This window comes from Nannospalax galili, unplaced genomic scaffold, assembly GCF_000622305.1.
Source record: "Nannospalax galili isolate Female #2095 unplaced genomic scaffold, S.galili_v1.0 scaffold418, whole genome shotgun sequence".
NCBI lineage: Eukaryota > Metazoa > Chordata > Mammalia > Rodentia > Spalacidae > Nannospalax > Nannospalax galili.
Genome location: NW_008342003.1, coordinates 1,112,302 through 1,124,977, shown reverse-complemented (window position 1 = coordinate 1,124,977; position 12,676 = coordinate 1,112,302). Strand labels below are relative to the sequence as shown.

Genomic DNA, 12,676 nt, shown 5'->3' with positions numbered 1-12,676 from the left:
GTTTGAAATGTAGCCTGCAGCACTCTTTCTACAGAAGCCCTGAAGGATCACAAGAAGCTTTCTTAAAAACAACAACACAAAAGTTCCAGTTGGATGAAACCATTTTTCAACTGAGCTTCTAAAACCGAATTTTCAGAAATGCAAGAGGACAGGAAACAGATTACTTGGGGTTTTTTTTTTTGTTTTTGTTTTTTTTTGTTCTCTTTCTCTACGTCTTTTCACATGTTTTCTGAATGCAGCTACGATGTTTCCTCCACTGATACACACATAATAGGGTGGACAGCGTGGTTACCACCAGGACCAGAAGTGGGCTCAGACCGCAGCTGGGAGGAGCAGCCATTGATTTTGGAATTTCATTCTCAGACCCTGATGGCCCCAGAGCCTTGTTCTTGACCCGGACGGGCTGCCACACAGTCACATCGGAGCCATTGCCAAAGGCTTGAATTGCATTTTTGAGACATGTATTGTCTTTGAAGAAACTGAGAAATTTCAAGCACTCCTCTAGGTCATTCCCACTGTTACTGCAGTCACACCACAGGGCCACGCTGAGGCTGCTGGAGTCTATGTAGTTGGGGGTCATGACTGTGCCAATCAATCCCGAGTAAGCCAGGAGGCAGTCTGCATAGTTCTCCTTAAGACAGCTGCTGACAGACCTGGACTCTGGCTGGCAGTTGGTAAAAAAATCTAGGAGGCGAGATCTACAGATGTAATTCATCTTGCAGGAGTCCTGCAAATTCAAACAGTTGGGTTTTTCCCGCTCTTCGTAGGAGCACACCGGCACGATGGTCTGTCGACGCCGCTCTGTGCAGGCAATGTCCCTGCAGGAGCAGAAGAGCATCCCATAGCTGTGCTTGGCTGGGACCTTGTCAAAGAACTGCCTGAGGGCCTTGTGGCACTTGCGGTGGTTGCAGACTTCGTTGGACATGCTGGTGATGCACGGGGTGATGTAGGCACACCTGTACTTCTTGCAGGTGTCATCAAGGTTGCAGGCCTTGGCCGCATCCAGGCAATTATTCCCTTTTGAAATGTGCTCCACTGATATGAACAGGAAGGCCCAGAATATATCTGACAATCTGCTGTTAACTGGTTCGTATGGGGAATCTTCCAGCAGATCATTTCCCTGTAGACTCTGGTACATGCTCCAGTAGATGCGCAGGCAGTTCTTTTCTTTCTTCATGCCCCGCTTGCAGCGGCAGTTGTAGAGAGATTTTTGCTTCAGGGCTTCCATGGCGCTGCGACACTCATCCTTGGCCTCCAGGCCGGAAGCCAGGCTGAAGTTGGTCTCCTTGCCCGCCACGCACTGCCTTAGCGTGCGGTACTTGGTGCTGCAGCTCTGTTCTTTCAGGCACTGATTGCTGGCTTTCACGCAGTCAAGGCAGTCCCCGCCACTCACTTCCGCAGACAGGAGCAAATCCAGGAGCGGTAGTGTGAAGTACAGACTGGCCAGGAACATGGTGCCGGCGGGCAGCTGATACCCGCCCCCCCCAAAAAAAAAATCCAGAGTCCCCACTAGGTCTCACCTGGAGAGTTTAGCACATTGCGATCCCTGTACCGGCCACCACTTGACGCAAGCCACGACTCTGACCAGCAGAGCCAAGGAAAGGACAACAGGGACGCTAAGATGAGGTTCACTTCACTTTCAAGTCTCTTCCTTTATTGAACGTTTGTACAAAGCTTTTATAGGGAACCAGAGGGCGGAAGAAGCTGGGTGGGTAAGTTCCGCTGTTTACCACACCTTCCACACCCAGACCAGGAGGCAGGATGTTTTTACAGGATGAAGAAATTTACAAGGTTGAGGCAGACAATAGTTACTATTTCTGGGCAGGGGGCCCATGGCTCCCTACAGGCCTGTGCATTCCTCTAAGTGTTCGTATGTTGGAAATCTGTTTCTGGTGTGGAAAGTTACAGTGTCGGGATGTCTGTGAGTAGAGGCACATGGAAGGTCCCTGGAAGCACTGGCCTTGAAAAGGTCTTTTGGGATCCCAGGTTATTCTCATGAAAGAGCATCATGTTGAAAAGGATGAAGACTGGCCCCTAACCTCTCACCAGTCTCTGACCCTTCTCCCTAGTTTCTGTTCTCACTGTGTTTCACTAAACCTTCCTCTCCCTGCTAGGAGATCCACCATCACTCAAGGTCTCATGGTCCTGACACAGACTGACAAAACCTACATAATACATTCTGTTTGGGTTTTGCACGGTTTATAGGATGTCTGGGAAAGGGGGTGACTTAGAAAAACGAGGATTCACATAGGCTTTCTTTTCCATGTGTGAAGGGTGTGTCATCCTGCCCATGGTCTCTGTGCGCTTTTCCGAAAATGGCAACCACCCCATTCACAGCTGTGCTTGAAAGTCCACACCCAAACATAAATCCCATGGCTTCCCGACAGCCACACAAAAGGGCAAGAGGCCGGCCTCATGGTTTTCCCTGCTTATATAGCCATAGTCCCTCCCCTTAACGGGCTTGACTCCTGCAGAGCATGGGAAGGAGGTGGGACTATGGCTTGTGGTCATAGGTTCAGAGGAACTTCCGGGTCACACTGTGCCAATTCTTTCTCCTCTGTGTCCTTAACCTACTCCATTCACAAGCTGTAACGCAGCCTGAGGCCCCTCCAAACCTAGAGCCATAGCTTTCTCTTAGCCTCCAAATCTGTGAGCTAAATAAAGCTACTTTTCTTTATGATTTCCTAGACCCAGCTTGTCAGAGCAAGAGTAATGGAACAGTGCATGTGTCATGCTCATAAATTAACATTCCGCAGTAAAAAGTACATTTAGCCACAGATACCTGCTCATATCACTTTCCAATATGCCCTTGGAAAAAGATGTGGTGCAGAGGGGCTGGAGAGATGACTTAGCAGTTAAGAGCACCAGTTGCTCTTGCAGAGGACCCAGGTTCGATTCCCAGCACCCACATGGTTGCTAACAACTGTCCATAACTCCAGTTCCAGGGGATCTGATGCCCTCTTCTGACCTCTACAGGCATTGCAGAACATGAGTGCACCTCCCTACATGCAATCAATACACTCATACACATAAAATAAAAATTATAAATAAAATATTAAAAATATGTAGCGTAGAAAATAAAGGGACCCTGCACCCAAATTTAAGAAAGTGCTGAACAACAACCCCCCAAACAAATAAATGACGATGGGAGTGTCAAAAGAACAGAGGAAGGAACTGAAGGGACGTCCAGCAGCCAAAGCTGGGACCTTAACTGTCGGCATGTAATAAACCAGAGTATGAAACAAATATCCTAGGTGCCGTCTGGTGAAAATAGATGATTTAGCATTTAAACAAACAGGACCAAATAGACAAATCTTGTGAGACACGAGAAGTTCAAACAATTGATGTAGGTGCTCTGCCTTTAGGGAGTGGAGCATGTCCCCTCTCTAAGTGGACACTTAGAGTAATTTCCCGTCAAGCAGCTCAGGATGGAAAAGAAGAAGGAAGATGGATGTTATCAGACACCTAACGGACTTCAGTCAGGCAGTCAAAGCAAGTTAGCAGAGAATCATGTTGACCTTTGTTGTATGGTATGACCATAGGCTACTCTACTTTGTGACCGTTAGCACAAAATCTACTTCATCCATCCATTCATGATAAAAATATGAAGATATTCCACTAGAGGAATCTGAGGAGTAGTTCTCCCAACTGGGAGCATCTGGGGGTTGGAGGGATGGCTCAGCAGTTAAGAGTACAGTGTTCCTGAAAGGACCTGGTTTGGTTCCCTGCAACATGGTCAAACAGCATACAACCCCCTGTTTTTTCAGCTCTAGGGGACCTTATGTCTTCTTCCTGTGTACATTCACACATGTGGCACATACATATACATATACACAGACACATAAATAAATTTTCTTTACAAAAAGGTCAGGCTCCTCAAAAGCAAGGAAAGTCAGGTAATAGTCACCATCAAGCACAGCCTGAGGTGTGATAACTGAATATCATACACCATCCTACATAGGCTCTTGGAAAAGAAAATGGAATAAAATACAGAAATCTAATTAAAACATGAATTTCAGTTACTATAATGAATATGATTGTAGTACTTAAAACGTTCATTAATTGTGGCAAATACACTCTACTAATATGCTAATAATGGGAAATTTGAGGTGAGTATGTGAGAACTCAGTACCATCTACCAAATTTTCCTGAAAATTTAAAGCTATTCTAAAAATGTTTGCTTAAAAAAAGAAATGAAGTAATGGCCCTGGTCTGTAAAAGAATCACGACCACGTCCAAGTCTGAGTCTAATTTGAGAGAATGCCTACCAGATTTCCATGCTTCAGAAATATATTCCTGTGTTTCTTTTATTTTTCCAGTTCCCTGATCAACTTGACCTCCCTATCAATGACCCTCTGGATGCATCTGAATTTCACCATTCACAAACCGGCTTAATCACACAGATGGCTCCTGCATTGCACTTCATGGCAGCAACCCACACATGGCTCTGCCAGACAGAAAGTGCCTGCTCTAATTCCTGTGCCATCCTCTCCTCCGATTCCTCTTGCTCTGTGGACCAACCTCTGTCAGCCTGGAGTACATACTTTGCAAAAAGTCCCTGCCATCCACTCTGTTGGCACTCTAACCTCTCCAGAGCTCCTCTGGTCCCTAATAACCTCTGTTTTCATGAATTCAACATCTTCCCAGATTCTCTTTTACCATCAGCATTCAGAAAACACCTTATTTTCTGGTCCCCAATCAGCTGGTCTTCCAGTATTGTTTCCAGAAAGCTCCAGGCTGCTGGCATGAATCAAACCACTCCTTAGATGTGCCATGTTCTATCATGTCTGCTAGACTTCTGGTGTTGTCCATGAATACCTTCTCTTTCCCTTAAATGCCCTTGGACCACTTGGCTCCTCCCCTTAGCCTTGCCCTTCACCTCGTCTTCTCCCACAGAATCTCTCTGTCTGAGGAGAGTGCAGCATCCTGATCTAGTGTTCTCTGTTGCCATCTCCCTGCCCTGGCAGAGATAGAGCCCCTGTTCCTATGTTCCAGCTTCACCTTCCCTGAGGGTGTGTTCTTCCTGCTTCGCCAAAGGAAAAAACACCCATAGCTCTTTACTGCAGCGTCCCAGCTGCAGGGTGCCCCTGGTTCTCTGGAGGGCTTCATGTCCCTAATTATGCTTCCTTGATCCCTCCCTCATAATTCCACTTTTCCAGAAGTTCACTTCTTATTGACCTTTGACCATTTCACTATTCAAAAAAAATGTTCAAATGTACTTCTAATTGTCAAATAAAGAATTATTTGTTAATTATTTATAGATGACTTTGTCTGTTAGATGATTAGATTATTTAAAGAGATGGCTTCAGGCAAAGAAAAATAAGATAATTGTTGCATGTGTTGGTCCCCCAAGGCAGACAGACAGCATCTTCCTGAGCTCATCTCTGCCTGCTTGCAGAAGATCATCACAGCTGGGCTTGTTGACTGCTGACACTCATTCATTGAAGGACAGGTAGGGAAGATCATGAGACCTTCACCTGAACATCCAGCCAGGTGAACTGTGGACAAGTCAGCCCTAATTGCACTTGGCCTCGAGGAAGGGCTAGCCTACCTATATGGGCCATGGAATATCAATGGTGGTACAGCCATCATGCATGCTGAGGGAAGACTTTCTGGTGTGGCCTTGGCATGGGAGCTCCCACACTCCTGGAATAAACCCCTCACCCACCGCTCTGTAAGGAAGCCCAATAAACTCATTGGTTCCCTAGGGTGAACTTTGGTGGAATCCTATCTCAGCCTGTCACTGGGAATGAGGAGTCTTTCACTCCTCCAGGGAAGGATCTTTCCCAACAATAATACAGAAACAACTGGTCCTGAAAACCCATGCTACTGGTCGGTGATGCTCTGGCCTGGATTGCGTATTCTGTGGTTCTCCTGATTGTTCTCTTTTTGTCTGTCTTTACAAAGCTTTCACATAGAGACTGCTATTAACATGATGTCATCCCTCCTCCTGAACTAGGTTGTTGACTTGTCTAGAATTACCTTGATGGAAGATCCCATCTCTTATTTGTTTCTATCACAGTTTTTATTCATGAATGTTAAGTACATACCAGTCATTAGTGAAATAAAGCTGTTGAGCTGATTTTGTTATGGGCTACCAACATTTACATCTAAAGATAAAATTTTAATATTCTATTTCTAAAACCATTTGAGACACTTATTTTCCCTGTTAGGAAATACCAAGAGCCAAAACTGAGGACAAGAGCCCCAGGACCTGTTCGATATAGAAAATCAGCCTTGCAATCCATTTGATATAGAGTCTGCTTCCTGCCAACGTGGGTCCTTGAGTGCAGGGTTGCTTTGATGTGTGTTTTGTACAGTGCCTAGGTCAATGAGAACTCAGGGTGAATAAACTGGGGATGAAAGCACTGTGACTTATGCTACCCAGAGGAACCGGACTCCTATCATTCACTTTCAGCTGCAGAATTACATAGACAGCCTTTGGCCCCAAACATGGGACTTTGAAAGTTAAATTCTTCCACTTCAGAATCAAAAATAATACCCACACACTTAGCTGCTTTCCAAAAGGCTTTGCTTAGGGTAATGGCCACAAAAGAACAAGGTGCTGCTTTTTACTGAGCAGAATAAATCAATTGCCTACATTTCAGAGCATTCTGTACCAATATGACAAAGTACATTGTATCCAGTCTCCTAGGATCTTTCCTTCCATATAGTTCTATTGGTATTTCTCTTTCATTAAAGCTGCTGGTTTTCATAGTTGCTTAATTAAATTAAGAGAATATCAGTCCTCAATGCCTTTAGGAAAATGGTTGAAATTACAGGGCTAATCTTTCAGTAAAAGTAAACGGGCCAAAACATTTTAATAGCAAATCTATAGGAACAAAGACCGGATACGGGTAGGAAGCATGTGTAACAATTAGCCTTGCTATTAGCTAAGTTTTATAGAAATTGCTCTAAGACTTTGGCTTAAAAATCACAGATGCAAGAGCTTGGTATCTAATTTAGCACTCTGAGCTCGGCAAGTTCAGGTAGCTATTTCCTCTGCTTTAGGGATGGGAGCTGCCATATTGGCAACTCAGCATGGCCTTCTTATGAAAGATCAGACCGTCAGCACCTGCCATGACTAGGTCAGCCTCAGTAAGAACACAGATGACTATCCAATTCCTTTTTTAAGATTTCTTTTACTTTCATTCATGGTATGTGTCTGCGTGAGTGTGTGCCATGTGTGCACAGTGCCACAGAGGCCAGAAGGAGACCAGATTTCCTGGAGCTAGAGTCACAGGTGGTTGTGAGCCACTCGACATGGGTGCTGGGACCTGAACTCAGAACCTCAAACCTCTGCAAGAACAGCAAGAGCTATGACCACTGAGCCATCTCCCCAGTCCTGAGATTACTGAGCTTTGCATAGCACGTGACTCCAGCGCTCTGCCATCACCTCTGCAGTGGCCAAGGACTGAAATTGCCTGGCCATTACCTGGATGAGAAAACTTGCTCATCTGGTGCTCGATATATCTCTGAAACATACAATCTCTAAGTCACATGTTGCTGCATACCAGCGTACCCCAAATGAACTAATTTAAAGCAATTCACACATTTATGCCTCATAGTATTTGTAGGGTAGATGCAAAGCACCTTAGACACAAGAACTTGGTATGTATGCACACTTACTTGGGCCCTGAGCGTCAAGTATGCCACAGCATCCAAGACAGGAACTGGAGGGGGAAGATCTGCCTCCAAGCTCAAGCAGCTCTTCACAGGATTTGGTTCCTTTCAGGAACACTGCATTATGTTTGCCACAAAATAATATTGGGCATAGCATCGGACTGACCTATAATCAGGGACAGGGCATTAGAAACAGGTTGACAGGAGAGGTGGACTGACAGACAACATCCTGAGTCTATTTGATGCAGTCTCTGTAATATACTGCCATGAAACACAAGGCTTCACAGATTTTGTGCCAACTTGCCTTAGGTCCATTCCCAAGCCTCTATTCCAAATTTCCCGGGCTGCTGTATTCTAACATTGGTTCTCCAGGCACCTGACCAGGTAGTGAAGCTAAGTTCAACTCAGCAGTCTTCTTGTGCTTATTTGTACCTCAGACCCCTCGCAGGGCACTGATGAGCAGGAATTCCTCAAAGCTGGGCCCATCAGGATTGCTCCTCACTGCTGCCTTCCTCCTTCGAATGGGGCTTAAGTTAGCACAGAACAGTCGATGTTCAGCTCACACTCACAGATCAACCCAGCCTACAAATAAACGAGGCCCGCGTTTTGTGTTTTCAGTGTCAAGGTTAGTTTTAATTTGCATTTATTGCTTCATTCTAGCTGTAAACAGTATATTTCAGCTGTAGATTTATGGAGAATGAGCCTCAAACCAAGAAAGTCTTTTTCATGACTTGAGCATACAAGACAATCACGTTTGTATGCACATATAAATATGTAAGTATGCACTGCACGCATATGCACATGTGATACACAGATGTTTTTTATTATTGGGCCTAAATCTTTATTGCATTGTTGTTCTTGCTTCTGACATGGACATTCTGGATTAGCGCTTAGACATCATGGCTAATGAGCAGGAACACTGATATAGCTGGGCTACTTCCCCATGCTCCTAAATTCCACAAGCATCACATGCTAGATTTTCCTAGAAAAAATGGCTATAAGGTTAAGGTTGGTGTCAATGCAAAGATTCAGGAATGTCTGTCCAATAAACAGTTGTGTCCTTCTGAGCTGTTGTCATCAATGAACGAAAACATAGAACGTGTTAGATCTCTTGATAACTTGTATGGGTGCTGGTTTTACAGTTTCTTACTGTCTAATGGCCAAGCGTTTATTCTTTAGTAAAACTAAAAGTCAGCAGGAATCACCATTGGAACAGTGAGGATCTTTGCTGCAGAGGTTACATCCGTTCTGCAGAACCTGGAAAGCGCGCACTAGCTATGGATCTCCACCCATGCCTTGCAGAAGTTCCAGGCATTTATCTCAGGCAGAGCAGATACCACTAACAAGTGGCTATTCTGGGTTTTATGTCCGAGGTGGAGGGCTGCTTCTTTATCTGTCGCTCTGGGGTTGATTTAAACTGAGAAGACTTGTAAGCCACTTCGTAAACGGGTTGGAATTATGTTTTCAAATGTGGCTTATGCTGTTCCAAAATCCAAAAATCCACTGTCACTTTGTACAAGCCATTCTTTTTGGAAAATTTTTATTGAATTTTGTGAATTTCATACAATATATCTTGATCATATTTAGATTCTGTCCCCTATCTGCAATCCCCACTGGTTTTCATGTATTCTGTCATATGTGTTAAGGTCTATTGAGTTAAGTTTGTGTCCTCAAATGGCCCTCAGTATGAGTCCATCCACTGGAGCCCAGTCAGCCTATCTAGTGTCACTCCTTAAAGATGATCAACTCCTTCACCCAGCAGTGATCAGTGACCAGTTGTCTATAGGCCACATAAGGTCTGAAGGCATAAAAGAGAAAACTTTATCTTCTCTTTAAGGTGTGTGTGTGTGTGTGTGTGTGTGTGTGTGTGTGTTTGTGTGTGTACAGGTTCCCACAGAATCTAGAGAGGGTGTCAGACTCCCTGGAACTGGAGTTACAGGCAAATTGAGTCACTATGTGTGTGCTAGGCACTGAACTCCTGTCTTCTGCAAGAGCAGCACGTGCTCTTAACCTCTTAGCTGTCTCTCCAGCCCCTTACTTTTTCTTTTGAACAGAATGTACTGACAAGTCCTCAACTACTTCATCAATGAGCAGGTCTTTAACATCTTCCATCAGTGCCTTCCCCAGAAATTCATAGGTAATAACTTGTTGTCATCAATACGGAGGCCCAAGAGGGTGCTGGGATTGGCAGAGTGTGGATGAGGTAGTGGAGCACTCTCTGTTTACAAGCTACTTTACAGGGGAGATGAAAAATTCAAATAACAGCTGAAAAGTTTCTGTCATATTTACCAAGTATGCAGTATAGAAAAGTGGTATAAGACATTGACGACAGGTAAGAGACTCGTGGGCCAGGTAGCTGGACACCAACACAGGCTCAGAATTGCACCTTTGCTCAAATCTTAATTGGTACATTAATTATTCACATACTTCAGAGACCAAAGAATTTTCAAATTACTCTTAACCATTCTCACTAGGTAGCCATTCAGAAATTCATGCGCAGAGGGTGTGTCATCTTTTAAATATGTCTTTCTAGGTCACCCTGGACTTGATGTTATCAGTAGAAATTGAAGAGCTTCGTTTGTGAGTGATTTTATAGTATATTTTCACATCCTATTGGCTGAAATTGAGACAGGAACAAATATCTAACCGCAAGGCTGAGAGCAATATTCTAGCCATAGCCTAATAATTACCAGGACCCAGGTCAAAATGCAAGCAAAGGAACCCTTGATCAAAAAGCAGGAAGGAAGTGGGATCCTGTCTTCTTCCCTTGCATGCCGTCCTGTCCTAGGACCTGGTTCGCCACCATAAGGAGCAGCGTGAACAGTGCAGGTTTGATACAGTTCTAGGCTCTCTGTGTTATTTGGGTATCTCTGCCCCCTCTTCTCAAAGCAATCTCCTTAGGGTTAGGAATGGAATCTCAAGTTAGGGTTAGGAAGGAATGCAGGGTCTCTCCAGACATTCAGGACTCCTGATCCTTTACACACCAGACCTCACTCCCACAGAGTGTATGCCAATGGGGCAGTGAGAAGCAGTTGTGAACACTGAATGTAGGACCTCAATTCTGTTCCACTGGACTTCACAAGCAAAACCCAAGACTGAAAATAAAACCAGAAATTTTAGGATAGTAAGTCAAGCTCAGGGCCCTCTGAACAAGGCATGCAGTAGGATAACACAGCCTTCATTCATGACTCCAGCCTTATGTAGCTGGGTGTGCAGACAGCTATGAAGAATCTGGCTTTCTGATAGCAAAACTTTATGAAAGAGTTAATGCTTGAGAGAAGCTGGGGGCATGTGCTGGATGGCTGCTGTGTCTATTCATTAATTACTGACAGTACAGTATTCATCTGCCAGTCACCTGGTATCAGACCTTTCAAGAATTAGTTCTAATTTGTGTGATTCTGGGAGATATAGTATCATTATTATTATCCCTAACTATATAAAGAAAATGTAAAAAAATATTTAAAATAAGAAATGAAGGCTCACACGTGTTAAGTGATATCCCAGGACCATAGGCCTGCCCCTGTTACTGGAGCCACATCCATTTACTCCCAAACTCTCATTCTCTGTACAGATATATGTACTCCAGAGAGATTCCGCTAACCAGGATAAATCACTTTTTTAGAATATATTTTCACTATCTACAACTCACTTTTGTTTTTTATTTTTCTAATCTGTATGTAACTGGTCAAAGACAAGCTAATAAATCTTAGAGTTGGAAAGAATCCTTGTTCTAATCAAACCCCACTCCAGACAGGAAACATGACTCTTTCTATAACTGCACTAAGTGGATATCCAACCGTTGTTTTACTATTCAAAGTGTAGGAAAACTCATTTATTCCCAGGCAAGCATTCAATTTGCAGAAAGTACTCAGCAAAGCAAATGTGAATCAAATCAAGTGTTGTAAAAATGTTAGACTCTTCGTTTTCACGCCATAAAACATTGTTCCAAAATAAAATTAGGTTCAGGAAATATCATATTGTAGGAAAAATCATCTAGGCAATAATAGTGTTTGGGAGACATGGGAAATGACTTTTCTTCCATTCATTATTACTGATGTGAAGTTTAAAATTTTCCCAAGAAGAAATCCTGGCTTATGGACAGCTGGGGGACAGATGCATAAACCTGCAGGCTGCAGCTTCTGGCCTGGCAGGTCTCGCATTTTGATGGGCTGGTGAGAGATGGTAACAGAAACAACAGAGTGGACCATCTGAGTATCACCTGTGCTGCAGCCTCAGCTCGGTAACTATCTCATTATGATGCGAAGTTAAAGCAGACAGCCTGGTTCTCCGAGTCGCTCTTTCCCCATCTGGAAAAAATGAGAAAAAACAGCAAGCACTTCACAAAGTGTTAAGAGACTCATACAAAATGAGATGCGCTGATACAGACAGAGGTTGTCTATAAATGGCAAGGTGCTGCACAGGAAGATGGCCTTAGTAAGCTGGAGGCTGAGTAACAGAGCCAGAGACAGACAAGCAAAGGACAGAGTAGACAGTACGCCAAACTTTGAAGAAGATGACTCTGTTCTTCACCCAAATGTACTTTATGCATCTTTATATCAGGTGTTACTCTGAATAACATCAGAAAAATGTAAAGTTATAAAGAGCAGCAGAAAATAGGATCCTGACTTCGGCAAGTGCTTCACATTCGGATTTGGAGGCCACATGCCCAGCTCATCATGCATTGACTTGTTTTGTGATTTTGGTTCAAAAGATGACAGGTGTGAGCCTCTTGTTTCCCTCTTACAAGACAGCAATGATGAATTTCTTTCTCCCTAGGTCATTAATGAGAATGGAGAAGAGAAGGCACCTGTAAAAATGCATTATGGACATGTTAGCTATGGGTGTGATTCTGTTGATAGGTACAGACAGCCTGGCAAAAAGATAATAAATAATAAATAATAAATAAATAAATAAATAAATAAATAAATAAAGAGACCATGCTGGCAGACAGCAAAGCTGCCCAGGTCCCTTCTACTATCTGAAGCAGAAGCCAGAGGCCATAGACAAACCACCAGGACAAAGGATCTTGGGAAATCATATTTATTTTCCAATA

At 43.8% G+C, this 12,676-nt stretch overlaps 1 pseudogene; it reads right to left on the bottom strand.

The window, feature by feature from the left end:
- Positions 1-208: 208 nt before the first annotated feature.
- LOC103737928 lies at positions 209-1,453 on the bottom strand (annotated as a pseudogene).
- Between the last annotated feature and the right edge of the window lie 11,223 nt (positions 1,454-12,676).